Here is a 27,747-nt window from a genome sequence, read left to right on the forward strand (position 1 = left end):
GTTACCTCCTTGTCCGCCTCTAATTGTTCCCTTTGCTTCTCGGTCCAATACCGAGGTTGGAGGCGCTTTCCTTGCTTGTCCGTTGGAGCTTCAAACGGTTCCTTCAACACAATCCATTGGTTCCAATCCATTTGGAACCAAGTCTCCAAGCGCTTCCTCTAATACTCAAAATCATCTCGATCGTATGGAGGTGGGATTCAGATATCCCATCCTAGAGGGCCTTCGGACTCCATCTTCCTCTAGCGCTTTGCTCCCTCGGCGATTAGTCCGTAGAAGAGCGACCCGCTCTGATACCAATTGTTGAGACCTTGACGTCGCTAAAGGGGGGTGAATAGCAAGTCACCCAACGTTTGCTTTCTACAATGGTCAGTATGCACAACATAATATAAAAACAAATACTAGCAAGAGAAAGCAAACCTAACACGTTGATTTAACGTGGTTCGGAGATAAACCTCCTACTCTACGGTTGTCTGTAAGGTAGACGATCCTGATCCGTCAGTGGATAACTTCCCGGAAAGCCTCCGGCTAGCTCGAGTAGCTCCTTGTGGGTGCAGAAACTTCGCCACAAACTTGTACAAGCTCTTGATCACTTAAGAAGACCTTAGAGACTCTAATAGGGGTTAATCACCTCTATTTTTGTCAATCATGGCCAAGCACCCCGAGCTCTCTTAAATAGAGCTCGGGAGGAAACACCTAACTGTGTTTCCCGCCACTAGTTGACTAGTACAACTACCAGTCGACTAGTCCTAAGTGAAATTCGATCGTTACAAGCCAACGGTCGGCTACCAGTCGACTGCTACATTAACGCTACAGTACTGTTATAGTAATGCTACAGTGCACATTGAAATTTTACCCCAAGTACAATCTCTCATGCACTCGTCCTTGCCTGCACAACCTAAACCTAACCTTCTAGCCTCCTCCATCAGCTTTGCGTCCCTCGGATGCCTCCCCATCCTTTATGTCTTGCCTTCTGGAGCTTCCATTAGTCTTGTCATCATTGTCGGGTCTTCACTGCCAAGAGCCACGCTCCGGGACTTCATCTTTTGCTAAGTCACACTTGAACTTACATTGCCAAGACTACATACTTGGACTTACACCACTAAGACTCACCATTGGACTTTCCTCCTTTTCCAAGATCACTTTTGGATTTTCCTTGTTATACCTGTGTCCTGCACACTCACAATACATATCAAATATAACAATAAACCTAACTTGAACCTTTGTCCAAATATCAAAACCTAGGGTACCCAGATTGCTCCAACAAGCCCCGTAGCTAATTTTGAGATGGATATATTATGTCTCTATTTTTAGAAACGGATGAAAAAACTGTTTATAAATATGTTTTTCAGTAACTAAATGAAATTTATTTAAAATACAAATTCAATCTTTAATTTTATTTTAAATCAGTTATTAATTCATCTTAAATAACATATCAAATATAATTTTAAATTGTTTATAAATTTGTTTACAATTCTATTTATAAATTCATACATAATTTTATTTTTTTAATTTATCACTAAATTTTATTATATTATATTTTTATATTTTTCATATATATATTATTTTTCAAAAAATAATCATGCATTTCAAATAAATTTAAAATATTAAAAAGAACTAATTTTTAAATAAAAAATAACATATAATTAACGATACATAATAGTTACATCACACAAGTAAATTTAACCATTAAAGAAACTATAAATAAATGTATACAATTTTAAATTTCATCACAAGTAATCTAATTTTTACATTATCTATCACAATACTCACTAGGACCAATTCCTTCTAGATATAAATGATTTGTATGTTCCATCTCTTGAATCATTTTGTCAATCATCTCCTTGTGATTTTCTTCTCTTTATCTACCTTCTTCGATAAACTTTTCTTCCCTCTGCCTACCTTATGTGATAATGAGTTTCATTTTTATTTTACTTTTAATAATGTCTTTCTCCATCCTCTTGTTAATAGTATGCATGTCTTGAATTTCTTCCCTTTGCTCTCCCTTGTCTTCCAATTCCATTACATGAATTGCTTCTCTTCTACAAATTAACAAACCAACCAAGTGTGTTGAGATAATCTAGCAAATTAAAACACGAAATGAATAAATCTTACAAACACAATATCACATAAAATAAAAAAGCTTAATATTCACCAACACAATACCACATAAACTCTAAACATTGCCAAGAAATAATCATGTAACATTAGTAAACAAAACTATAGCAGATAGTAAGCAAATAGTACCAAGCAAATGATTAAAAGATATATTTGAATGCAATCAAACACCTCATTATTCACCTCAAGGCACTACCCAATTTTATTAGCAACACCAGTTCAAAAACTTACCTTGCAAAACCTAAAAACCTCAGAAGAAAAAACATTAAATATAGAAGAAGCTTTTGAATTGAAATTTAAATATTGAATAACCACACTTAAAAGCAGAAAGAAAACAAAAGTAATTAATTTTTTAGAATCAAAAGTAGATAAAATAATAGACTGCAACAACTATGAAGTGGTTGAAAGTGTAGTAGTAAGTGTAAAATTCTAGACCTGCTAACAAGAACAGATTTAAACAAATTATGTTTGAAGAATGAATCACATAGTAATTACCTTAAAAACTTGATTTTTAATAGCAAACCAGTATCCTTCCAAGTAATCATGGACTAGTGTAGAGTCGTAATTCAGTTGCTCAAGGAATATTCTGGATGTTAGTAACATCGGGTGAAGTTTTGATAAAATTCAAGTGATAATAAAGACATGAAGAATGTAGAAGATCTTCTCTTTAATCCAGCCAACACAATGCCCCCCAAGAACAAACTGACCCAACTGCATAAAGTCATTCTTCATGGATTCACCTTTAATAAACACATTAATGAAAACTATAAACAAATAGATAAATCAAACGAGTGGACAGTAAGAGCCAGAGCTTTTATTATATATGATTAGTCGATTAACATTAACAAATATTTTAACTAATGACATGATAATAATAAATATATTAACTAAATATATAACAATAAATAGATAAAACAAACTAGATGCACAGTTTTACAATACTTAACGAAAAGCAAACTACGCAAGAGAGTGCTAAAAAATGGATAAGAATTGTCCTCCTTATCCCCAATATCCATAGAAAACACTTTACATATATATTAAAAATAGCGTTCACAAAAATTGCCCTATCAAGTGATCACATTAATCATGTGACATTACCTGATTTAAGAAAAATATCATACCCATAAACATTACTCATGTGACATTACCTGAAAGGCTGGAGGTGTAACGTGTTGGTTGCTACTCGGAAAACCTAGAGGTTTCATTGTACAAAAATTTTGTACAAAGGTCTGAACCTTTTCCTAGCTACCATGTGTTCTTTTAAATTAAATTTTGGATCGTCTGCGGAACTTAACACGTTTGATCCAAAACTTAATCTATTTGTTCTTTTAGGTTTTGACTTGGATCTCCTGCGGAACTTAACACGTTTGATCCAAATCACCTAAGTTATTAATTTCATTAAATATTAATTTCCAAAATTGGTTCCCAGTACTGACGTGGCGAGGCACATGACCTTCTTGGATATGGGAGCAACCACCACCGACTAGACAAAACCTTTTAAGGAAAGCTAATATTTAATTTCATAAAATAACTTTAGGTCAACCGAAAAGAACAATCAAATCACAAGGAAAAGAAAACAAAAGAACACTATATCGAAAACAAATTGAAACACTAGAATCGTATGCCTCTTGTATTTAGTATTATTTCCAAAAATAACTAGTATGATGGAAAGAAAATTACTAGTTATACCTTTTAGAAAACCTCTTGATCTTCTACAGTATTCCTCTTCTAACCTCGGACGTTGTGTGGCAACGATCTTCCGAGATGAGAAACACCAAGCACCTTCTTATTCCTTACAAGTTTCGACCATCAAACTTCTCCTAGGATGAAGAGGTTCGCCACCACCAACGCTCCAAGGGATGCTAGAAAGAGGCTTCTTTTCTCCTTCTTCTCCTTCTTAGATCCGCCACCAAAGCTATCTCCACCAGAAGGTTTCGCCACACAAAGGAGAGGAGAGGAAAGAAAGGTCGGCCACACCCAAGGAGAAAAGAGAAAAATAGAATAGAGTTCTTCACCGTGAAGCCTCCTCTACCCCTCTTTTATAATCCTTGGTCTTGTGAAATAAGGAAAATTTAATAAAACTTCCTTAATTCTTTTGCCATTGAAAAGAAAATTTATTTAATTAAAATAATTTTCTTCTCATCAATTCATATGGTATTAAAGCTACAAACAAGGAGAGTTTTAATTAATTAAAACTTCCTAATTTGTCTCTAGAAATTTATAAAAATTTCTCCAATAATTTTCATCCCTTCATGATTGGTTAATAAAAAGGAAATTTTATAAATTAAAATCTTTCTTTTAACATGTGGATAAAAAGAAAGTTATCTCTAAAAATTAAAATCTCTTTTAATCTACAAATAAGGAAAGATATCAAATCTTTTCTTAATCTCTTGTAGAAACTTATAAAGAGAATATTTAATTTTTAAACTCTCTTTTAAATGGTTAAAAGGAAAGTTTTCTTAAAATTTAAAATCCACCTTTAATCAACAAATAAGGAAAGATTTCAAATTTTAAACTCTCTTTTAAACATGTAGATGATTTACAAATAAGGAAAGTTTTTACCAAAAATTAAAACCATCCTTTTAAACTACAAATAAGGAAAGAGATTAATCTCTTCTCTTAATCTTTTGTAGAAAGCTATAAAAGGAAATTTTTAATTTTAAACTCTCTTTTAAAATCATGATATCCACATAAGAAATAATTTTAATAAAAATCCTTTTTAATATTCTAGTGGCCAGCCACTTAAGTTGGGTCTTGGTTAGCCCTAGCTTGGGTTCCAAGCTAGCTTGGGCCCCATTGGATGGGTAAGAAGGTGGGTATCTGGTATAAATCTCATATACTAGAGGCTACGATAGGGACCGAGGAGGAATTAGTTTGGTCTCCCGATAAAATTAAGCATCCGTGCTCGCCTAACACACAACTTAATTTTATCAATAATAATTCATTCCACTAGAGAACTATTATCGAACTACGCACCAATCCCAAATTACATTTGGGCTCCTTCTTATCATGAGTGTGTTAGTCTCCTATGTTTAAGATAACAATGTCCACTAATTAAGTAATATCGACAACTTACTTAATTAATATCTAGCTCCAAGAGTAGTACCACTCAACTTCATCATCATGTCGGACTTAAGTCCACCTGCAGGGTTTAACATGACAATTCTTATGAGCTCCTCTTGGGGACATTCTCAACCAAGATTACTAGGACACAGTTTCCTTCTATAATCAACAACACACACTATAAGTGATATCATTTCCCAACATATCGGGCTTATTGATTCATCGAACTAAATCTCACCCATTGATAAATTAAAGAAATAAATATCAAATATATGTGCTTGTTATTATATTAGGATTAAGAGCACACACTTCCATAATAACTGAGGTCTTTGTTCCTTTATAAAGTCAGTATAAAAGAAACGACCTCTAATGGTCCTACTCAATACACTCTTAGTGTACTAGTGTAATTATATAGTTAAGATAAACTAACACCTAATTACACTACGACCTTCCAATGGTTTGTTCCTTTCCATCATGGTCGTGAGCTACTATTTATAATTTATAAGGTACTGATAAAATGATCTTTTGTGTGTGACACCACACACCATGTTATCTACAATATAAATTAATTGAACAACTACATTTATCACAAATGTAGACATTTGACCAATGTGATTCTTATTTCTAGATAAATATTTTATACCAAAAGCTAGGTTTTTAAGATACATTCTAACATAACGGACAGGGGACGAAGCGATCTGGTTGTGAGCAGAAGGAGATAATAAGGGAGGAGGACATCGGAAATGAAGATGATGGGTAATGTGATGGATGGGTGGTGAGGAACATAGAGGCGGCGAAGAAAGCAGAGGAGGAGGTGAAGACGAATAAGGAAGCACTCCTCATAATGAACGGTGGAGTTTTATTTTTGTGGACGATGACACCTTGAGCAACATAGGTCACCCCAATGTGTGGCCACGGTTCAAGCCCCGGCCCTGGTAGTGGGGGTCGTGTTATTGTACCTACCATAGGTTCCATATCCATGCCACAAATGATTGCTTCCAGTTCGCCCGAGACTCTCGGCGTGCAGCTGAGCTGGGTCTGCCTCCACCTGAGATCGCGCCAAGGATTCAGCAGAGGATACTGGTCAGCCAACAACCCGTGGCAAGTTAGTTTGGTAGACCCCTACCCGACAATGCGGGACAAAGAAATCAACAGCCTGACTGCAACCAGGAGCTAGGGGAAGCCTGGGAAGAGGAGAACAGGGGAAACACAACCATCGGCGAGATCGGCATAATCTCAGAAGGGCCCACAGATGGAGACTCCGCTAGGGCTCGGAAGTCTCACGAGTGGCGTCTGGAGATACACGTTGTAGGATGCAGCCGGGAGCAAGTTGCAGGGCCCGTCATTAGCTTTGGGCCACAAGACTTGGAAGGGCTGGAGCTTCCTCATGATGATGGCCTAATAATTAAGGCCGTCATCACCAATAGTCGCGTGACCAGAGTTTTCGTTGACACCGAAAGCTCTGTCAACGTGTTATTCAAGAGTGCATTCGAGGGCATGCAAATCGACGCCAGTGAACTCCAGCCTATGGTTTCTTCATTGTATGGTTTCCCCAGCAATGAAGTATGACCCATGGGGCAGATCAAGCTAGCCATATCTTTGGGTAGCGAGCCCTTAGTGAGGACACGGAGGAGCACCTTTATAGTGGTGGATTCTTCATCCTCATACAACGTTATCTTAGGGAGACCGGCACTGCACGAGTTTTGGACGACAATCTCCACTTTTCATCAAAAGATCAAATTCCCTGTTGGAGACCAAGTCGGGAAAGTCAGAGGTGAGCAATTGGTCTCTCGCAGGTGTTACATTGACATTGTGAAGGTGGAGGCTCGCAAGGCTCAGTGAACCTAGGATGGCAGGATCCACGTCATTCAAGAGGAGACTTCTCAGCCGAGCAAAATAAGAAGAAGAGGAACTTCTCAGCCGAGCAAAATAAGATCATTCGAGCTGAGATGGATCAGCTCAGTAAAGCATGTCACATTAGAGAGGTACAATTCCCGTCTTGGCTCTCTAATGTGGTCCTAGTAGCTAAAGCCAACAATAAGTGTAGAGTCTGCATCGACTTCCAGGACCTCAACCGCACCAACCCTAAGGACTGCTACCTGCTGCCCAAGATTGATCAGATGGTGGACTCGACCTCAGGCTGTGAAAGGATTTGCATGCTTGATGCTTATCAAGGATACCACTAGATCCCTCTGACACAAGAAGATCAGGAGAAAGTTAACTTTATTACGGCAGATGGTACCTTCTGTTATACCATCATGTCTTTTGGATTGAGGAATACCGGAGCTACCTACCAAAGGATGATGGATAAGATCTTCCGGAAGCAAACAGGGTGAAATGTGGAAGTCTATGTGGATGCCATCCTCATCCATTCAACTCTGGCCATAAATTTGATTGTTGACATAGAAGAAACTTGTGACACACTACGTTAGTACAGATTGAAGTTGAATCCCTTAAAATGCCTATTTGGAGCTCAAGGGGGGGGGGGGGATTCTTGGGATACCTCGTCACTAAGCAAGGAAATGACGCTAATCCAGAGAAGGTCCGGGCACTTCCAAATATGAAGCTGCCTCAGAATCTGAAGGAAGCTCAAAAGTTGGTGGGCCGAATAACTGCACTATCTCGGTTCATATGTCGGTCTGTAGATAAAGTCCTACCCTTCTTCAAAGTACTCAGGAGAGCAGCCAAGTTTTAATGGGACGAAGAATGAAGCTAGGCCTTCGAGGAATTAAAGAAGCACTTGGAGACCTTACCCTTGTTGTTCAAGCCTATTACTGGAGAGCCACTCTGGGTTTATCTATCAGCTACCCCTGAGGCCGTGGGGGCGGTGTTGGAAAAAGAGCCGGACGAAGTATAGCGACCAGTGTACTTCTTCAGCCACTTATTAAAAGGGGTCGAGCCCCAATACATGACCCTGGAAAAATTGATCTACGGATTGGTACTCATGGTTCATCGCTTAAGACCGTATTTCCTGGCACACCCCATCACAGTCCTGACTAACAACACCATGGGAAAGGCTCTCACTAATGTGAAAGTAGCAGGCCGCCTCATCAAATGGGCTACTAAGTTGGGAGAATATAACATATAGTATCATCCCCGAACTACAATTAAAGCATAGGCTCTGACAAATTTTCTGACGGAGGTTCATCAACCTGACTCTGAAGAAACTTGGAAGATCTATGTAGACGGGTCATCTATTTAGCAAGGAAGTGGAGTTAGGGATCCTCCTGATATCCCCTCAAGAAGACATCCTGCAACTGGTTGTTAGGTTAAGTTTCAGAGCCACGAATAATGAGGTGGAGTATGAAGTATTATTGGCAGGACTGCAAGCAGCTCGGCATGTCGGATCCACTCGAGTGGTTGTTTATTCAGACTCTCATCTTGTAGCTCTGCAAATAGTAGACAACTTCGAAGTTAACAGTGACAAGCTGTAGTATATCGGGAAGCATATGAGAAGATGAGGGAGGATTTCAAAGAAGTCACGGTGACTAAGATTCCCCGAGTCGATAATCAAAAGTCTTCACATCCGTAGCTTACCCTCAGAGTAATGGGCACATCAAGGTTACCAACAAGGAGATAGTACGAGGGTTGAAAGTCAAGCTGGATCATGTTGGAGGCGATTGGGTAGAGGAGCTACCCAGCATCCTCTGGGCCTATTGCACGACTCCCTGAGAAAGCACAGGACTCACCCCATTTCACTTGGTCTATGACAGTGAGGCCATGGTACCCATAAAGGTCGAGGTGCCCTCAGTTACAAGACTGCTATATGATGAAGGAAATACCGAGTGACGACTTTCAGAGCTGGATTTAATAAGTGAAATTCACGAACGGATAGTTGCCCGCTTAACGACATATCGGCAAAGGATGTGTCAAAACTACGATAGAAGGGTTGTTCCCTGGTTCTTTGGAGAAGGGGACTTAGTATGGAAGAGGACAAAGCCCGTAGGGGAGGTAACCAAGTTGACACCTCAGTGGGACGGCCCGTACAAAGTTGTCAAAAGATTAGCGTCGGGTGCCTATTATCTACAGGACGCTTAGGGTAGGAAGCTAGACCGTCCCTAGAGCGCTAATTACCTCCAGCCCTATCGTATTTAAGTTAGTACCTTGTAAGACTTGAGATCAAGAAGATATAACTAGTCGGGCATGAAATGACAGGTCGGGATACCTGGGTCCAGAACACTCATGAATCTTCTTTAAGACCTGATCAGACCCCCATGCTCGGGTTAACAACTTAGGTCCCACTAAGTTAAGACTAAGGGGAAGGCAGAAGATCTAAGAAAGAAGTAGGCACACAACAATAGTGAACATTAATAGAGTATAATAAAATATCCACACACAAGTCATTTGAATTCCACGAATACATCGTTGGGCATCTGTCTGAAGATATGACGATGATCCAAAAAATCTTCAGGAGGAGCAGAGGACAGATACCCTTGTTCCTCGAGTTATTGAAGTGCCCCACCACACCATAAGCCACAGACATGACAAAGTGATCCCCTAACTATGAGTCGAACTCTGAAGAGTGTAAATATTCTTCTCGGCTCGCTTGTAGGCGACCACTCTCCCCAGCCTTGTAGGTCTCTAAGGCAATGACAGAGCTCAATAAAGCAGATTGAGCTTGAGACAGCTCTGCCTACAAAGAATCAAGCTCTCCTCGCCATCGCCATGGCCCTCTTCTTCACCCTCCCCATCGGATCATCGTCGCCACCACCAACTCGGTAAGCCGATGCCGCTACATCATCATTCTAACGCCGCTGAGAAATTCTATCAATTCATTCGGTTTCTGCAGTTTCCCGGCTCTTATCATCACGGAGATGGTGATCGGCTACATCCTGCCGGGGAGGCCCATCGCTTTCGTGGTCTTCAAGACCTACGGCTACATCAGCATGTCTCAGGCGATCATTTTCCTCAGCGACTTCAAACTCGGCCACTCCATTAATATTCTTATTAAATCGATGTTCGTAGCTCAATTCGTCCAATTGGGCAAACATTTGTTCATAATTAGGTTGAAGTGAGAGTAGAAAGACATAGTAGGAGGAACATAACCACAACAGAGAACGAAAGCTTACCATAGTGGTCATTTCAATGGCCAAGTCCACCAGGCCAGGCAAAGTGCGGGTGTCCATCACTTGCATGGTGTGCTCCCACTGAGATGCTAAGCAACCCCGTAACAAGATATTGCAAGCAGGAGTGGGAAGAGAGCGTCGCAATCCCACTCTGTGGGAAAAGTGGCATGGTAGCGGAGATACCGAGGCCGAGAAGAGTTTGGAGCAGTCCCGCTCGGGCTAGGCTGGGTGGAAGCAAATCCTGGTTGAGGAGATGGACCAGTCGAGGTAGAAGTAGACCCTGGTTGAACAGAAGGGCCAGAAGAAGACTGAGGAGCGGTTGAAATCAACCATCTCCGAGAGGACAAGAGTAGGCTTGAAGCTCTCCTGCTGACCTCCGAGACTAAGTGTCAAGAGACTCAATCGGAGTTAACTCAGCGATCTGCCACTCTGGAGGATGTCAAGCTTGCACATAAGCAGGAGATGGATCGCATGACCCAAGAACTGAGTCCTCGGGACCTGCAGGAGGCACGGGGAAAGCACGCCTGGAAGACTTAGGAGTGAGTGAACACTCGGAGTTGCTCGGGTAGCTGATTGAGGAGCGATTGAAATAGTAGCCCCTATGGGAAGTGTAGTAAGGTGCAACAGACCCCTCCTATCCAGCATTATGCGTCCTCAGCGTTGTATTTCCAAATTACTCAGGGAGAGAAGCCTGATTGGGGACGTCCGGGAGTGTCGGCTATAAGAAGAACACCAAAATCAGAATATGAAAGCAAAGGTCAGTCAAGGTAGGTTAAGTCGTACCTAAGGAACGTGGTAGCTCTGAAGGGGTGCGGCTCAGCCTGAATAGAAATAGTACATCCTTTGATAGCAATCTAAGCAAGTCCAAGCATCAACATCCCAATTGTGCGGAGGCCTTTGTAAAGTCGAGGTCTGTCTAAAAATCCCCTAGAGGTGGTGCCGGAGGTAGAGTCGAACGCCACTGGGTAGGCCATTCTACGGTAAGGGGAAAATTCAGGAAGAAATATTTTTCTTTCCATTCCGAGTCTGAGGATGGAAGAGGAATAAAAATGTGGTTCGGGTACTGGCTTGGAGACAGAAAATGCCCTCATTGTGATGAAGAGAGGTAAAGAACCAGTGGAATAGGCAGGGAGTCCAGGGTATGTCGTACACTTCACAGAGGAGGAAGTGTTGGTGCAACGGAGACCGGCAAGAGGCGGGTGAATTGCTGAAAACAAAAAAATAAAAATACCCTCCTCGGATTTCAACTTAGAAATAAGTGCAGCAATAAAAATAACTAGCAACTATATAAAATTAAAGACAGAAATAAAACGGGAGACTGAGGTTTAACCTGGTTACAACCAAAGAGGTTGTTAATCCAGGACAATCGAAGATCGCACTAGCAGAGTCTCCTTCACTGTAGGCGGAGAAGCCTTTTTACACACTTAATGAACTCACAAGTTGCTAGGAATTGAAAGCTTGAATGAATGAATAATTCCTAGCTCCAGGGGCCTTTTTATAGCTCCTGGAAAGTCTATCCCGAGGGTCCAAGGCGCCTCCAGCTCGGTCAGCGGATAAAACTTTATCCATGCAACGGTCAAAAATTTGATTTAGTGGCATCAGATTCCCTCGATTCACCGAAAGTGTCTCAATTCTTTTGACATGTTCCCGCTTCTTTCCACTTCGCAACGGTTCTGTGCATCGAAGGTGCTTATAGTTGATCTGTGGCACCTCGGGTACTGCTCATCTAAGGCACCTCCAGGCCTTCTCTTGTAGCGACTCGGTAGGATATCTGAGGCGCATCTAATCAACTGAGGCAGCTTGGCTCTTCAAGTCTTTCTAGTCACTTCTGAGTTGCCGCTTTCTGACTTTACTCGCTTGGCTCATGCTCTCGGGCATAGGGATCGAACCACGGCGGGACCTAACTTGACTTGGTTGATCACATCAAACTACCACGGGTCCAATGATCTCCCCCTTTTTGCCCAAATTCAAGTTAGGGTTAAAATAGACATAAAGAGTAATTTTAAAGAAAAAATTACTAAACTAACAAGTTAAGCATAATTTTTGCAATTAGTAAAATTGTAACACCTTTTAAAAATAATAACAGAAAATTTAAATTTTTCTAACTCCCCCTAAACTTGTACTTTACTCTCCCCCTTTAATCACAGAAAAAATGGGGTCGTAAGAATTTTCAAGTAAGATTGAAGATTTTGAAAACTTTCTAAGTTAAAAATGAATTTTTGAAAAAATTGCTAAGTTAAAATCAATTTTAAAAAAAATTCTAAGTAAATAAAATCCTAAGTAAATGTTCAAATGTTCCAAAAAAAATTCTAAGTCAAGTGAATGATTTTTCCAAAAAAAAATTTCTAACCCAAAAAATTAAGTTAGAATTTAAAAAAAAAATTCTAAGGAATTTTTGTTAATTTTAACAAACATTTGATAAACTTTCAAAGCATTATTTAATTCTTGTTTAATGTTTTTTCAGAAAGTTAATTAAACATTTTCTTTCAATATTTTAGCTTTCAGGTCGTGGCGAGGTACTAGGCCTTCTTGGTTATTGGAGCAACAACCACTTCCTTAGACAAAACTTCCATAAAGAATTTCAATGTTTAATTTTCTCACTGTAAGCTTTTAATTTTTGAAAGATTAATTAAGCACAGATTTTGGAACCCAATAGAGGTTCCTTCCTACAGGATTATTCAAAAATCTAGGGGGTACATAGTTTCTTGGTATTTTCCTAAGTTGCCCTTGGTGCTTCCTTATATACCAATTTAATTTACCATAAATTCTAATTTTTGACTTCGGAAATTTCTTTAAGCATGCATCATTTTTCAATTTCTAGTTTTAAATTTTCATTTTCTGATTTCATACTATCGTACATTTCAAGTGGCCATGCTTTTGCTAATTTCTTTTTTAATTCTTTATTTTCTTTTTCTAATTCGAATAAATCTTTAGAAAGTGATTTAATAAATTGAAATGACTGAGACGGGATTAGATTGCGTACCTTACTTACCTGATCGGTGGCGCTCCCCTTCACTCTTTCTTCGACGTTCCTCCCCTTAGTCGATCTAATCTCGAGCTAGGCGTTTCTTGTTCTTGATAGTTGGCCGTGATGCTAGTCCAGGAATTCTTGACTTTCGATTCGGAGGATGACGAATCATCCACGTTGCCTTTAGGTTCTTGTGTTTGAAGGGTTCCGGCTTCTTGTATTTTGGCTTTTCCTTTCTTTCTCCTTTCTCTTTAGCTTTGGGCAATCTCTTTGATGTGCCCTCTTAGTTCTTGAAAGAAGCAATAACCGTCCTCTTCTTTCGATGATGCCTCTGCGATTTAAATTTGTTAGTACTAAAAACTTATTGAGCGTCTTACGGTGAGTGCCGGATTAAGTCGTGAGGCTTGGTCGAATTCGACTTGCCTTTAAAGGCGATGTTCGACTTGTCTTCTCCGCTCCGTTGGGTTATGAAACTCGAGATTCATGAGTTCGAAAGTGGAAAATAATTATTCTAAAGTACTTACCTCGAGGTCCTTAGAGATGTGTCTGCGTCTACTTAGGAGGCCCATTCAAGTTCTCGGGAAGACATTGAGCGTGTCGGATGGAATCCGGTTGGTTACCTCTTCTCGAGGTTCGTTAGTTGTGTTATTAGCTCCTTGATTCTCGCTTGGAGTTGCTCTACCTTCTCACCTTGGTTCATAGTTCAACTAGGTCAGGAGGATGCTTACTTACTTCGCCGGAAGTACCTTCGTGTAGCTCGTGAATTTTCCCAGAGATCTTTTGTTGAGTCGTAGCTTCCGATCCGATTTACTTCTTGTGGTGGCAGCACAAGCAGGTGGAACTCCGCCTTTCCTTTGGCGACGAAATCGGCTTGCTCCTTTTCTTTTTCTTTCGGCGCTGCAAAACCATATTTCATTGTAATAAGAATATCAAAATCCGTTTTAAAAATACCTCCATTTTGGCTTCCAGTGGCGAAGTCTCCGTCGAACTTGGGGATGGATGTCGCTCCGGCCATCGTCTTGATCGTAGTGCTTGATTTGGGTTAGTCCTTCCGAGGCGATCGGGCTCGATACCACTTGTTGGTGCGGCGGAGGCCGGTGAGAGGTGGCAAAAAAAAAATACCCTCCTCGAATTTCAACTTAGAAATAAGTGCGCAATAAAAATAACTAGCAACTATATAAAATTAAAGGCGAAATAAAGCGGGAGAGAGGTTTAACACAGATTCTGACAAGGAGGTTGTTAATCGGAATGATCGAAGATCGCACTAGCGAGTCTCCTTCACTGGCGGAGAAGCCTTTTTACACACTTAATGAACTCACAAGTTGCTAGGAATTGAAAGCTTGAATGAATGAATAATTCCTAGCTCGGGGCCTTTTATAGCTCTGAAAGTCTATCAGGGTCAGGCGCCTCAACAAGGTTGGCGCCTCCGGCTCAATCGGCGGATAAAACTTTATCCACGCAATGGCGACTGTTGAAGGCGCCTTGGCGAGCTTCAAGGCGCCAGGCGCCTTGAGCTGTTTAAGCGCCTAAAACTCTGATAACCTGCTACGGTAACTTCTGCTACGATAATTTTGGTCTCTTTTGACTCGTTTCTTCTTCGCTTTGGCTTGAAGCTCGTTCTTTGGGTGATTGCGGCTTGGAATAGGGCTCACAGAACCCATTCCGGCCTTCCCTCGGCGCCTTCCGTCCCGCTTAACGTCCCTCGGCGTCGCGTACTCTTCACGCCCACAGTACTCTTAGCGGCTCTCTCGTCCTTCGGACGCACCGAGCCCGTCGGCTCCCTTCCCGTGCCGTCCTTCTCGCTTGCTGCGTCTTCCGCTCGACTTCCTGTGCTCCTAAACTCCTGCACACTCAGACACAGGGATCAAACACAGCAGGACCTAACCAACTTGGTTGATCACATCAACACTATCACGGGGTCCAACAGGAAGAATCTAGACAAGATCCTTATGGAATTAGGTGTAAGTTGGCCGAGAGGGATGCGGAAGTAACGACTGACTTGGGAAAAGAAAGGGTGAATGGGGAAGCAGAGGCCAGCAACGAGTTGCTCCTTGAAGAAGGTCGTGTACCCTACTGGGGGTGAAGAAACCTGGTGGATCTCAGAGGGAATGATGATGTGTATGGTCCTAGGAATTTCATAGGTGAAGCGAAGGTCGTCCAGGTCCACGCTAGTAAAGGTCGACACTCTAGGAGCGTAGCTAGGTGCAGGGAAATCCATGGGAGAATGCAAACACAAAATACAAGGGGCAGAGCACAACCGATACCGGAAATGAGAGGAAGGTTTATTCTTGAGGCGAAAAGTTTAGTAAAGTTGAGGAGAAAGGATATTTATAGATGCTAAGGGGGGTATAAATGACCTTGTCACCAACGCCCATCAAATGGTTCATATTCAAAGTAGCTGACGTCAGCCATAAACCTAAGAGCAGCGTGTTAGGACCAAAAGTAGCTAGAGGGGGGGTGTGAATAGCTCGTTGCGTGCCCGGTGTTCGGCGTTGCTTGTTTCTTCAAAGTGATGCGCAGCGGAATACAGAAACAAATCACACAACGCTAACACGGTTTGTTTACTTGGTATCCACCTCACAAGAGGTGACTAGTCCAAGGATCCACACCAACACACACACCCTTCACTAATAAAACTCTCCTTTATGGTAACTACCAAAGGCGGAGAAGCCCTACAAGACTCAATACAAGAAGAAGAAAGGGTAGTAAAGAAATACAATCTTACAAGCTTACAATGAGTGCACAAACCCTAACCCTAGTTTCTTCTTCTTGCTTTGATCCGCCTCTTGACTTGGAAGAGCCTCCAAGAACCTTCAGGCGATCTCGAGCTTGAGAAGAGGCGTGGAGGAGGCGGTGAAGATCTGAAATGAATCAGCGTGAAGAGATCGAAGACAGCGCTCGCATTATGTCGCGAACTGAGAGGTCAGGGATCGATTATTCGATCGATCGGGAGGCTTTGGATCGATCCGGATCGATCCGTGCCTTAGGCATCGCGAAAGCGCTGGATCGATCCACGGATCGATCCGGTTATCCCCATTGGCAGCTCCCAATCGATCCAGCGATCGATTGAGACCTCTAGATCGATCACCGATCGATCCGGAGGCTTCTCGTGGGAAAGGTCCGGATCGATCCAGCGATCGATCTAGATCGCCTCGAATCGGATCCAGAGCTTGGTTTTTGCCAAAACCAAGTCCCAAACCAACATCCGGTCAACCTTAACCTGTTGGTATGTCATGCCTAGCACCTAGTCACTCCCTCGACCTGCTGGGACTCCCCACCAAGTGTCCGGTCAATCCTTTGACCCACTTGGACTTTCTTTCATGCAGTGTCAGGTCGCTCTCTTGACTACTTGGACTTTCACTATCTTCACTCACTAGGGTTTTTCATAGCTTCACTCACTGGGTCTTTCGCTTGCTTCACTGGGTCTTTCACGGCTTCCTCACGAGTTTTCCTGCTTCACTCACGGGACTTCCATCTGCTAGCTTTACTCACTAGGACTTTCACGACTTCACTCACCTGATTTCCATCTGCTTCACTAGGACTTTCACCTGGCTTCACTCACCAGGATTTCCATCTGCCTAGCTCCTCTCACTAGGACTTTCACCTGGCTTCACTCACCAGGGTTTCCTTCCAGTCAGGTATACCTACTTGACTCTTCTTCATTCACACTGATTAGTCCCTGATCAGAATCTCCCCATATGAACAACTGCACTTGTATTGTCCATGTGTCTACATGTATTGTCAAACATCGAAACTATGACCAAGACTCAAGCTTGGTCAAACCAGTCAACCTTGACCTAAGGGATATTGCACCAACACAGTGACCGCTGTAGGATCCTTCTAGAAAATCAAGTCAAGGGGGTGTGTCAGAAAACGTGCAAACGAAAGACATAAGGGGAAAGGAGGGATTGCTGGGACTTCGAGAATAGACAACGCTACAGTGACTTACTCTCGGGACTCTCAAGTACCTTGGCTCACGACCAGGTGAATAGCATAGAACTCGATCACGCATCCTAAAGTAAACTGGCTTGACAGAGTGACTGATCAGGTCGCCTAATGATCGAATTCGGTCGAGACGTTAAACAGACTAGTCAGGTTAGATGCCCGGTCGGGTAACAAAAACTCGACCAATCGCAGCCTCGACGCCAACATGAAGGCTAAGTCAGCAAAACCACTGCAGAAGGGATAAACACTTAACAAATCATGTGGACATATTTAGTAAGAAACAACATAGACTGTAAGAAAAAGTGCTAAATGAACTATACAATTATGCATTACAAAAATAGTCTGCCTAAACACTGGTCCTAGACAAGGCTCCAATCAAAGGTAAAAGATAGGAAGCACACACTAATCATCAAAATACGGGAAGGTATCGTCGGGAAGCTCTCGGAGAAGGCGACCCTTGTCCAGGAAATCCTCTGGAGGGGCTAACTGAAGGTAGCCTTTCTTGTGAAGCTGCAGTAGGTCTTCCATGCCACTGTAGCAGACCATCCGATCAATGAGACTGCCTATCTTCACTCCAAGTACTCTGGAAGCAAGATAAGTGGTCTTATAAGCTTCTAGACGAGCAACCTCACTGACCTGGTAATCTTTTAGCTCATCCTTGGCCTTATCCGCATCAACTCAGACCAGGGCCAGCTCTTGGTGTGCGGTGGCAGCTTCACCCTTGGCCTTGGACAGGTTTGCTTGAAGGGATTTCAGGGTAGCTGAGCCTACCTCCCATTGCCTCCGAAGAGCAGCCTCCCGGCCAGTACTAGCGGTCAGGTCTGCCTTCTTTGCCTCCAGATCTCTCACCAGAGTGCCGTGAACTTCCTACAGTTCCTTCAGCTGCGAGGAGAGGGCCGTCACCTTAGTTTCCTTCTCCTCTAAATCAACCAAAGTTTGGGTGCGCCTCAACCCTTCATACTTGAGCTTGGACTCACTAGTCTTCAGGGTTGAATGCAAGGTTGCACCTTCTCTGATTCTGCCTGAGCCATGTCCCGGGCAATTTGGGCTTTCTCCCCGACAATTTGAAGTCAGGATTGTAGCAGGTTATCAGAGGTGGTCAAGTCAAAAATGTGGTAGATGGTAGCAGGGGATTCCAACTCACGGAAGCGAGCCCTCAGGGACTCGTTCTCTCGTTGATGGTCGACCACGTACTATGATATGCTTAGACCCATTGCACAGGCCTGTCAGGAGTAAAGAAAGATTACCTTTATCTCAAGGGTCTGAGAAGGAAGCATAGATAACTCATTGATACTAACCGATTGGAGAACATGTCAGCTAGCTCCAGAGGGGGACCTTTCAAAATTTGGTTGACAGCACTCTTCCGTGACTTGGTCAGGGCCCCATGAAACTTCACTTGGCCACAGTGAGGAGAGGCACTAGCCGATGGGATAGGACCCTGGACGTGCAGGGAAGGCAGCTGGAAGGCAGAGGTAAAAGCATACTTGCCCTTGGTGCGCTCCTTGGGGCGCGAAGAGGAGGTCGGTGCCAATGAAGGAGCAGAGGGTGGAAGAGAAGTGGTCGCATCATCTCCGGGTTAGTCTCCTGACCGAGAGACGGTCTGCTCCGGGACAAAAATAGGGATAGGAGAAGTCGCAACCTCTGTTATTGGAGAAGGGGTTATCAGGGTAGGGGTTTTCGCCTTGGCCTTGGAGGAAAGAGGAAGCCTCGATGGCGAAGATTGAACTGATGGGATGACCCGCTTCCTTTTGTGTTGAAGGCGCAGACATTTTTCTGAAGGAGGAGAGGGAGCTCTCTCCTTCGCGGTCGTGTCGGTTCCAAGGGCCTCGGGCTCCCCGGATGGTTGAGAGGAAGCCTCCGCCGAGGCACTGGTTTGCGGGGCATAAGGAACCTCATGTTCATCCAAAATATCCTGGTCCTGTTTCTTTAGAACATCGCTAGGTAATTTAGAAGAGTCGAGGGCGAAGGCACGAAATATGGCGGCTTCTGCAAAACACAAAGAAAATACCTCAGTTAGCGAAGACCGGGAAGTGGGGGTATTGGATCTTACCAAAAAGAGCGCCCAGGGGCGTCCGGATGGGACTGAGCCCAAAAGTATATAACATGCTCTCTCGCAGTAGAAAGGGGAGCCGCAGTTGCACGCCCTCCAACTTTTCGATTGTTGTGTGACAGGGTGGTTGATGTTAGTGGTTGCGTAGCTCAAAGGGAGTGGAAAGATTATAGCGTCACTCAATTAGCCAGGATGCTGACTCGGGCAGTTGAACATAGAAAGATCTAGACTTCCAACCTTTGTTGGAAGAGAGCATCCCGTCAAAATATTTGTACCCGACCTTAGACTGCACCATAAAAACACCCGGCTCCGAGTGTTTGAGGGTATAAAAATGGTGAAAAAGTTACGGGGTCAGGGGCATACGATATAGGTGACAAAGGATCACCATTCCACACATGGCGCGGAAGGCGTTGGGGGCGAATTGGGACAACGAAATACCAAAATACCTGCTCAAAGAGGAGAAGAACGAATGGATAGGAAAGTAAAGACCGCCAAAGAGCTGGTCCTTAAAAAAGGTTGCAAAATCAGTGGGAGGGGAAAAAGTATGGTCATCTGCCCCCGGAGGACGAATCTTGTAGGCCTCAAAAAGTTCCAGACTCGACCGAATTGCCCTAAGATAGCTAGTATCCATGTTAGAGCGGAAATACACATACTAGGGCACTTCCATCTCACCAACCATTACAAGACCAAAAAGGAGTGGGAAAGGAAGAAGGAAGAATACTTACAGAGGGCAAAGGAAATACACAAAGGAGGAGGCGAGCAAGCGAAAGCAAGAAGGAGAAGGAAACCCGAACGAAGTTGAAGCAATGAGGAACGACGGACAACCTTTAGGGTTTTTTTAACTAAAACCCTTAGGAAGCATAGAAAAGTGAGCCGAACAACTGAAACGGCCTAGCACACGTTAGCCATCAGATCGATAAGCAGAAGCTATTTGGGGTCGCGTGTAAAAAGCGTGCGTCATACATTATGGTGAATTAAGTTAGTGGGGCACGTGTCATCTCCCGAGGAAAGGTCATTTATGATGGAAGTGACATGAAAATCATAGAGGGGGATATGCGAACAGGAATGCCTTACCTTGTGAAGACCATGCCTCTGAGACTGAAAATTCCATATGACTGCCTCGAGAAACGAAGAAGAAGGCGGTGGGAAGTGTCACTCCAAATTCGACGCCTTTATGCCTCCTCGAAATCAGAGTAAGGTTTAAATTTGACTAACGCCTTATGTATTGCACCTTGTGATCACAGGAGTACTAAGCTAAGTCCTCGAGTGTGATCCCTTCAAGTCACAGAGGTTGCTCGTCTGAATCATTGTCTGGTCAGACCCCCAGATCCTTTCGTGGTTAGGTCTCCAGAGGAAGCCCTCGTCAGGTCTCCAAATTCTTGCCTAGTCAGACCTCCAGATTCCTGCCTGGTTAGGCATCCATATCCATTCCTGGATAGACCTCCAGATCCACGTCTGGTCAGGTCTCCAAATCAAGTACTGGGCAGGCCCCCGACCGCTTCCTAGTCAGGTCTCCAGAGGAAGCCCTGGTCAGGTCTCCAGAGAAAGCCCTAGTCAGGTCTCCGGATTCCTGCTTGTCCAAACCTCCAGATTCCTGCCTAATCAGGCCTCCAGATCCATTGTTGGGCAGACCTCCAGATCCACGTCTAGTCAAGTCTCCAGATAAAGTCCTGGGCAAGCCCCCGACTGCTTCCTGATCAAGCTCTCATGCCTCCAGACTCTCGTCCCAGCGTGAGTTATAAGTGAGCTTCCTCTCATGACCAACAACCTCTCAGTCGGGATTCCAGACTCTCGCCCCAGTGTGAGTTATAAGTGAGCATGTTCTCACGCCTCGAGACTCTCACCCCAGTGCGAGTTATAAGTGAGCTTGCTCTCATGACCAACGACCTCTCAATTGGGATTCCAGACTCTCGCCCTAGTGCGAGTTATAAGTGAGCATGCTCTCACACCTCCAAACTCTGCCCCAGTGCGAGTTATAAGTGAGCATGCTCTCACACCTCCAGACTCTCACCCCAGCGCGAGTTATAAGTGAGCTTTCTCTCACAACCAATTACCTCTCGGTCAAGATTCCAAACTCTCGCCCCAATGCGAGTTATAAGTAAGCTTGCTCTCACGACCAACGACCTCTCTGCTGGGATTCCAGACTCTCGCCCCAGTGCAAGTTATAAGTGAGCATGCTCTCATGCCTCCAGACTCTCACCCCAGTGCGAGTTATAAGTGAGCATGCTCTCATGCCTCCAGACTCTCGCCCCAGTGCAAGTTATAAGTGAGCATGCTCTCATGCCTCCAGACTCTCACCCCAGTGCGAGTTATAAGTGAGCATGCTCTCATGCCTCCAGACTCTCGCCCTAGTGCTAGTTATAAGTGAGCTTGCTCTCGCGACCAATGACCTTTCGGTCGGGATTCCAGACTCTCGCCCTAGCGCGAGTTATAAGTGAGCATGCTCTCACGCCTCCAGACTCTCGGCCTAGTGCGAGTTATAAGTGAGCTTGCTCTCACGACCAATGACCTCTCGGTTGGGATTCTAGACTCTCGCCCAAGTGCGAGTTATAAGTGAGCATGCTCTCACGCCTCCAAACTCTCGCCCCACCGCGAATTATAAGTGAGCTTTCTCTCACGCCTCCACATTCTCACCCCAGCGCGAGTTATAAGTGAGCTTGCTCTCACGACCAACTACCTCTCGGTCGGGATTCTAGACTCTCTCCCCAATGCGAGTTATAAGTGAGCATGCTCTCATGCCTCCAGACTCTTGCCCCAGTGCTAGTTATAAGTGAGCTTGCTCTCGCGACCAACGACCTCTCGGTCGGGATTCCAGACTCTCGCCCTAGCATGAGTTATAAGTGAGCATGCTCTCACACTTCCAGACTCTCGGCCTAGTGCGAGTTATAAGTGAGCTTGCTCTCACGACCAATGACCTCTCGGTTGGGATTCCAAACTCTCACCCAAATGCGAGTTATAAGTGAGCAGACTCTCACACCTCCAGACTCTCGCCCTAGCGCGAGTTATAAGTGGGCTTGCTCTCACGACCAGCAACCTCTCAGTCGGGATTCCAGACTCTCGCCCCAGTGCTAGTTATAAGTGAGCATGCTCTCACCCCTCCAGATGATCACCCCAGCGCGAATTATAAGTGAGCTTACTCTCACGACCAACGACCTCTCGGTCGGGATTCTAGACTCTTGCCCTAATGTGAGTTATAAGTGAGCATACTCTCACATCTCCAGACTTTCGCCCCAGTGCGAGTTATAAGTGAGCTTGCTCTCATGACCAATGTCCTCTCGATCGGGATTCCAGACTCTTGCCCCAGTGCGAGTTATAAGTGAGCATGCTCTCACGCCTCCAGACTCTCGCCCCAGCGCGAGTTATAAGTGAGCATGCTCTCACACCTCCAAACTCTCGCCCTAGTGCGAGTTATAAGTGAGCTTGCTCTCACGACCAACGACCTCTCGGTCGAGATTCCAGACTCGCCCCAGCGCGAGTTATAAGTGAGCATACTCTCACGCCTCGAGATCTTTGCCCCTGTGTGAGTTAGAAGTGAGTCTGCTCTCACGACTAATGATCCCTCGTGCAGGATTTCAAATTCTTGCCCTCTCATCACACCACAGCGCTGCATAACTCACGAGTTAGCCTTTTACACTCTTAAGTCCCGGGCGAGTTATCAGCCAACAAAGAGGTGTTAGGAAAAAGGAAAAAGAAACAGAGACTAAAGTCCAACCAAATTTGTATTTATTTAATGAAGTACAGGGAACACTTCTCGAAATCTCATTTCACAATTAAGGATATCTAAGTAATCAGAAGTCCATGACAATGTTAGTAGTCAATCGGCACCTCGAGCAAAGGTATTCCGTGTGACCTGCTTGCCTCGAGTCAGATCGCGCCTAAACCAGCTCTTCCTTGGTGAATTGAATAATGCGACGCTGCTGAGCAATAGTTTCATCTTTGAGCCAGTTCTCTTCTTGAAGAAGGGCTATGGAAGCGGCATGTTCCCCTTTTAGATAGATCAGGAATTGAGCCTGACTCTCCAGATCCTCATAAGCTTTCTGCTTCAGTGCTACTTCTACTCAGGTCCGAGACTTAGCAGCTAACCAAAGTTCCTCAATGTCTCGACGCAGAGAAGATTGAAGATATCTGCCATACGTCATCTCGGGTAAAGCAGCATCCTTTTGGGCCAGTAGCTGAGTCATATGGGCTAGCTGTTGGTGCAGGGGTGACACCTCGTCAGACTCAGAGGGAGATTCCATAGTCAGAAGATGCCAGGAATAAAAGTACAATGGTATGGCGGGACTCAACCCTTTTTAAAGAGGGGATGTGAAGAGTCAGTTCTGAAAGGTTGGTGAGGTCCTTCTCCCGAGGTAGATTGGGTGATTAAACAGGTTACGTATCCGAGGATCTAGGGAAAGGAGCAGCATTTAAAGACGTCATGGTGGATCAAGTAAACTAGACCATGAGTCTAGTCAGTTGGACTTAAGCCTCCTTCGACTATACTTGGGGGGAGGCTTGTGATACGGTGCATGATGGTGGGGTCTGATAAGGTGGGGCAGTCAGAAGTCAAGGGGGAATGATAGTCAGAAGTCAAGGGGACGTGGCAGTCAGAAGTTAAGAGGACGTGACAGTCAGAAGTCAAGAGGACGTGACAGTCAAAAGTCAAGAGAATGTGGTAGCCATAAATCAAGGGGATGTGGCAGTCAACAGGTATGAAAAGAGGAAGTAAAACTAGGTGACGACTCTAGCCATCTGATTCCTGGTCGGGTTCTCACACACCGGAACCCCAAGTCTGAGACATCTGAGTAGACAGTTGAGGTGACACCTAACCTAGCTTTGATGGGTTGGGCTCTCACGGCCTGGTTGTACTTAGTCCTAGTGCTCTCAGTAAGCTAAACTCCCAGTCAGCTAACTCCCGGTCAGCTCTTGGATGATCTCTCCGTGGCTCCCAGCCCCCCACGGTTTGGGTCGGGTAGTACACTAGGCTGAGTATCCCGATCTGCCCTATTCATACCCGGTCGGGACAAAAGACACTATATGACAACAAGGTCAGGGAATCGTAACCGCCTGCCAGAGAATAATTGTTGTGAGTCAGGGAATATTCCAGCGGTCTGCGATCATCTGCGAATGGAACCTTCCTTTAGCCTACAGGAGGATGCCACGTGTTCTCTATCACTCGACAAGTGCTGACACCCGACATTCTCTGACAGCAGTTAGGCTCCAGAAGGTACGCGCTGTCATATAAAAAGGGAGGTCCTCTTCCTTACGAAGGTACACTCTCTCGCACATTCGTATTTATCTTCTACTTTCTTTTTTCTTTCATACACTGTTCTTCTGGAGAAAAAGTACCTGACTTGAACATCGAAGGGCCTACTCTGGGGACTTTTTCCCTAGTTTTCTGGCCTCTAACGCCCGTGTGCTTGTCTGAGTGTACGCATAGCTCAGGTACCGTTGGCTTAGTTATCGTCGTTCGTCAACACCACGTGGGAGTCTATTTTTGGAAGCGCGTATGAGAAAGGTGTCTTGCTCACCCCTCCGTCAATGCCAACAACAACTCATCCTATCTTCATCTGACTCAGATTCCGAACAGGATCAGATCTCATTGATCACACTTATTGTAACTATCAGTACCTAAGAGTTTGAAATGTCTAATACAAATACCAATTTTGCCAACCATGCTCATCATTATGCCCTGGTAAAATTGGACACTAGCTATCTAAGATGGGGAAATTAAAAGGGAGAGTCCCTAATGCTGCACAAAAAAAGAAAAAAAAAAAAAAACAGCAAATCACTAAAAACTCAAACCACACAACCCACTGAGGAGGAAATATCAATGAATGCAAAGCATTTTACTAAATTTGTGACATTATCAATATATGGTAGCATTGTTGTTAACAGTCACACCGCAATATTATAGAACTGAAACAAGTAATGCATATACTTCCTAAAATTTATGAATTCTAAATAACTTGTTTAAGAGATACAAACTCAAGGAGATAATTTCCTTGAAAGAAGACAGCTTGTCGGATTCCACTTCAGTTCATGGGGAGTATATGAATAATGGTAAATAGTTAAAAACATGGCAAATAGTTATAATTACTAATTAGCAAATTCTGCAGAAAGGTAGATTCAGCTTTGTATATGAATATGGTACTAAATGATAGCAGCTGTAACACAAGTAGTTTGACAAATCAACTACAATGGTTTCAGATTTGTATACAAGCAGAGAATTTCATGAACAATCAGGTGGCCTGACTCAATTATAAATAAGGGTTAGCAAAGAAGCAAGTTAATAGCAAAAACAACTAATTCATGCTAGATTCAATCACTGGATCACTAAATTACATGCCAGAAATCATCAAAATGATGGAAGACCATTTGTGAAATGACCCTAATTTTTTTTTTGTTCACATTCCATTCACCATATAACATTCCAATAAATAAGAAAACTGTTTATAATTAATAAACCAGTCAAACATCCTGAGGATCTAAATTGAGTACAACTTTATTCTCTCTAAATCATAAATGTTGTTTATTTATTCTTTATGTGGAATCGGAGGTCCTCGGGAGTGTATTGTCCAGCCCAGTCTGGTCAAGGGTCCAAGCCTCCAATCGTCTATTTCTTCACTTGCCACAAACCAAACCCAGTGAGTTTAACTCAACACCTCCAAACCGTGGTAGCAAAATTCCTTAACTAGTTGCATGCATCATTAAATCTACCTTTACTTGGAATTTATTGTCAAATATACAAGTAAGCAGGCATATTGGGATTTTTCCATAAAACATTAAACTATGAGTATCACACAGCATTATTTTGAGTATCCTTCAATCATTACATTATGGAGCATTTTCCTTTAGCATTTATCGTATATCATTCTTAGGTGGAGATGCATTAGTCATCCTTTATCCTTTGTTCGATTGATCAATCTGTTTAACCATGGTACTAAGTGACGGGCCCACCGGGTCATGGCCAAATATGAAAATCTGATGTTGGGATCCCTCTGGGGCCTTGTCCCATAAACGGGGTCCCTCTAGGGCTTTGGCCCTAGCAGAATTTCCTTTAATCCTCCTATATATATATATATATATCCTTTCCATTAAGATAATCATGCATCATAACTCTAGCATATCTATCCTATTAGACTACGTAAAGTCTAATAAACATACATATCATTAAACTTCACAATGCTAAAAAAACATGCACACCATTAATCTACAAAAAAGTCTAATAAACATATATAACATTAATCTACATAAAGCCCAATAAACATGCATATCATTAATCTACAAAGAAGTCCAATAAACATGCATATCATTCATTTACATAAAGCTCAATAAACATGCATATCATTAAACTACATGAAGTTAAACAATCATTTACAGTACTCGTTTATTTTATTGTGTTGCAATTACTTATGACAATGCCACAACTCCTATCTTCCTTGGACAAAAAGGCGGCCAACTATTCGTCAAAACCTACTGTTCACTCTTCCCACAACCATTCGAAAATCTGCTACATACTACCCTCAAACACCCCTCGAAATATGCTGCCCACAATCTCAAACAACCATCCAAAAATATGCTACATACCACCCTCAAGCACCCCTCAAAATCTGCTACACATGACCTCAAACAACTTTCCAGAAATCTGCTATGTACCTCCCTCAAGCACCCCTTGAAATCTGCTGCACACGACCTCGAACAGCCTTCCATAAATATGCTATGTACCCACTCTCAAGCACCCCTCGAAATCTACTGCACACGACCTTGAATAACCCCCCATAAATCTGCTACTCTTAGCCTTCAAATCCACCTCGAAAATCTGTTGTAAAGAACCCAAATATCTCTCAAAACCTACTACTTGAAGCCCTCAATCCCCCTCGAAAACCTGCTACGTATACATGTTCAAAGGCATAGAAAGAAAAGTTGAAAACCTTGTGCGTTTACAGATTTAAAGGTATAGAAAGAAAACCTACTACATTTACAGGTTCAAGGTGTAGAAAGAAAAGGGTTTAAGAGGTGCCATGCTTGGAGGCTTGGTGTTGGTGTAGGTGATGATGAGGAGCAACGGTGGGGCGTCCCTTTGGCCTCGTTCTTCCTTCCAAAGTCGTAGCCAAGAGCTCTCCCTCCCCCTTTCTTTTCTTCCGCCGAGAGCCCTCCTTTCTCTTTCTCTTTTTTTTTTTTCTCTTCACCGCCCCTCTTATAAGAACTAAACCTTAGGGTTAGGTCCATTCCTCACCAATTGGGCCTAACCCATGTGTCTATTAGTTGGTTATTAGTAATTTAGCCCCCCTTAAGTAAAATAAAGAGTCTATTATCATGCTCCCCCTTGATTTTTTTTTTCTTTTTCTTTTCTTTTTAAAAAGTCGGGCCTTACAATTTTTAATAGGTAAGCTATCATCAAAGGAAGAGGAAGGAGTGTAGGGACACTTCCCTAGATACATAGATCCATGCAGGGTTAACTTAGATTTCATATTAGCTAATTAATAGAATTGCAAGCACGCATGTGTAACGCAGAAATCTTTCCTTTTTTTTTAAAACATTTGAGTTATAGTAATGGA

At 43.3% G+C, this 27,747-nt stretch overlaps 1 long non-coding RNA gene across 2 annotated transcripts; it reads right to left on the reverse strand.

Annotated features, from left to right (window-relative positions):
• Positions 1-1,678: 1,678 nt before the first annotated feature.
• Positions 1,679-27,378, reverse strand: LOC122045470. 2 transcript variants are annotated; one of them, XR_006129991.1, is made up of 3 exons: positions 27,163-27,378; positions 2,611-2,855; positions 1,679-2,039 (listed from the first exon to the last, which is right to left on the reverse strand). It is a non-coding gene; the product is annotated as an uncharacterized LOC122045470 (long non-coding RNA). The 2 variants fall into 2 exon arrangements; XR_006129990.1 differs by lacking the exon at positions 2,611-2,855.
• Between the last annotated feature and the right edge of the window lie 369 nt (positions 27,379-27,747).

This window comes from Zingiber officinale, chromosome 2B (assembly GCF_018446385.1).
Source record: "Zingiber officinale cultivar Zhangliang chromosome 2B, Zo_v1.1, whole genome shotgun sequence".
Taxonomy (NCBI): domain Eukaryota; kingdom Viridiplantae; phylum Streptophyta; class Magnoliopsida; order Zingiberales; family Zingiberaceae; genus Zingiber; species Zingiber officinale.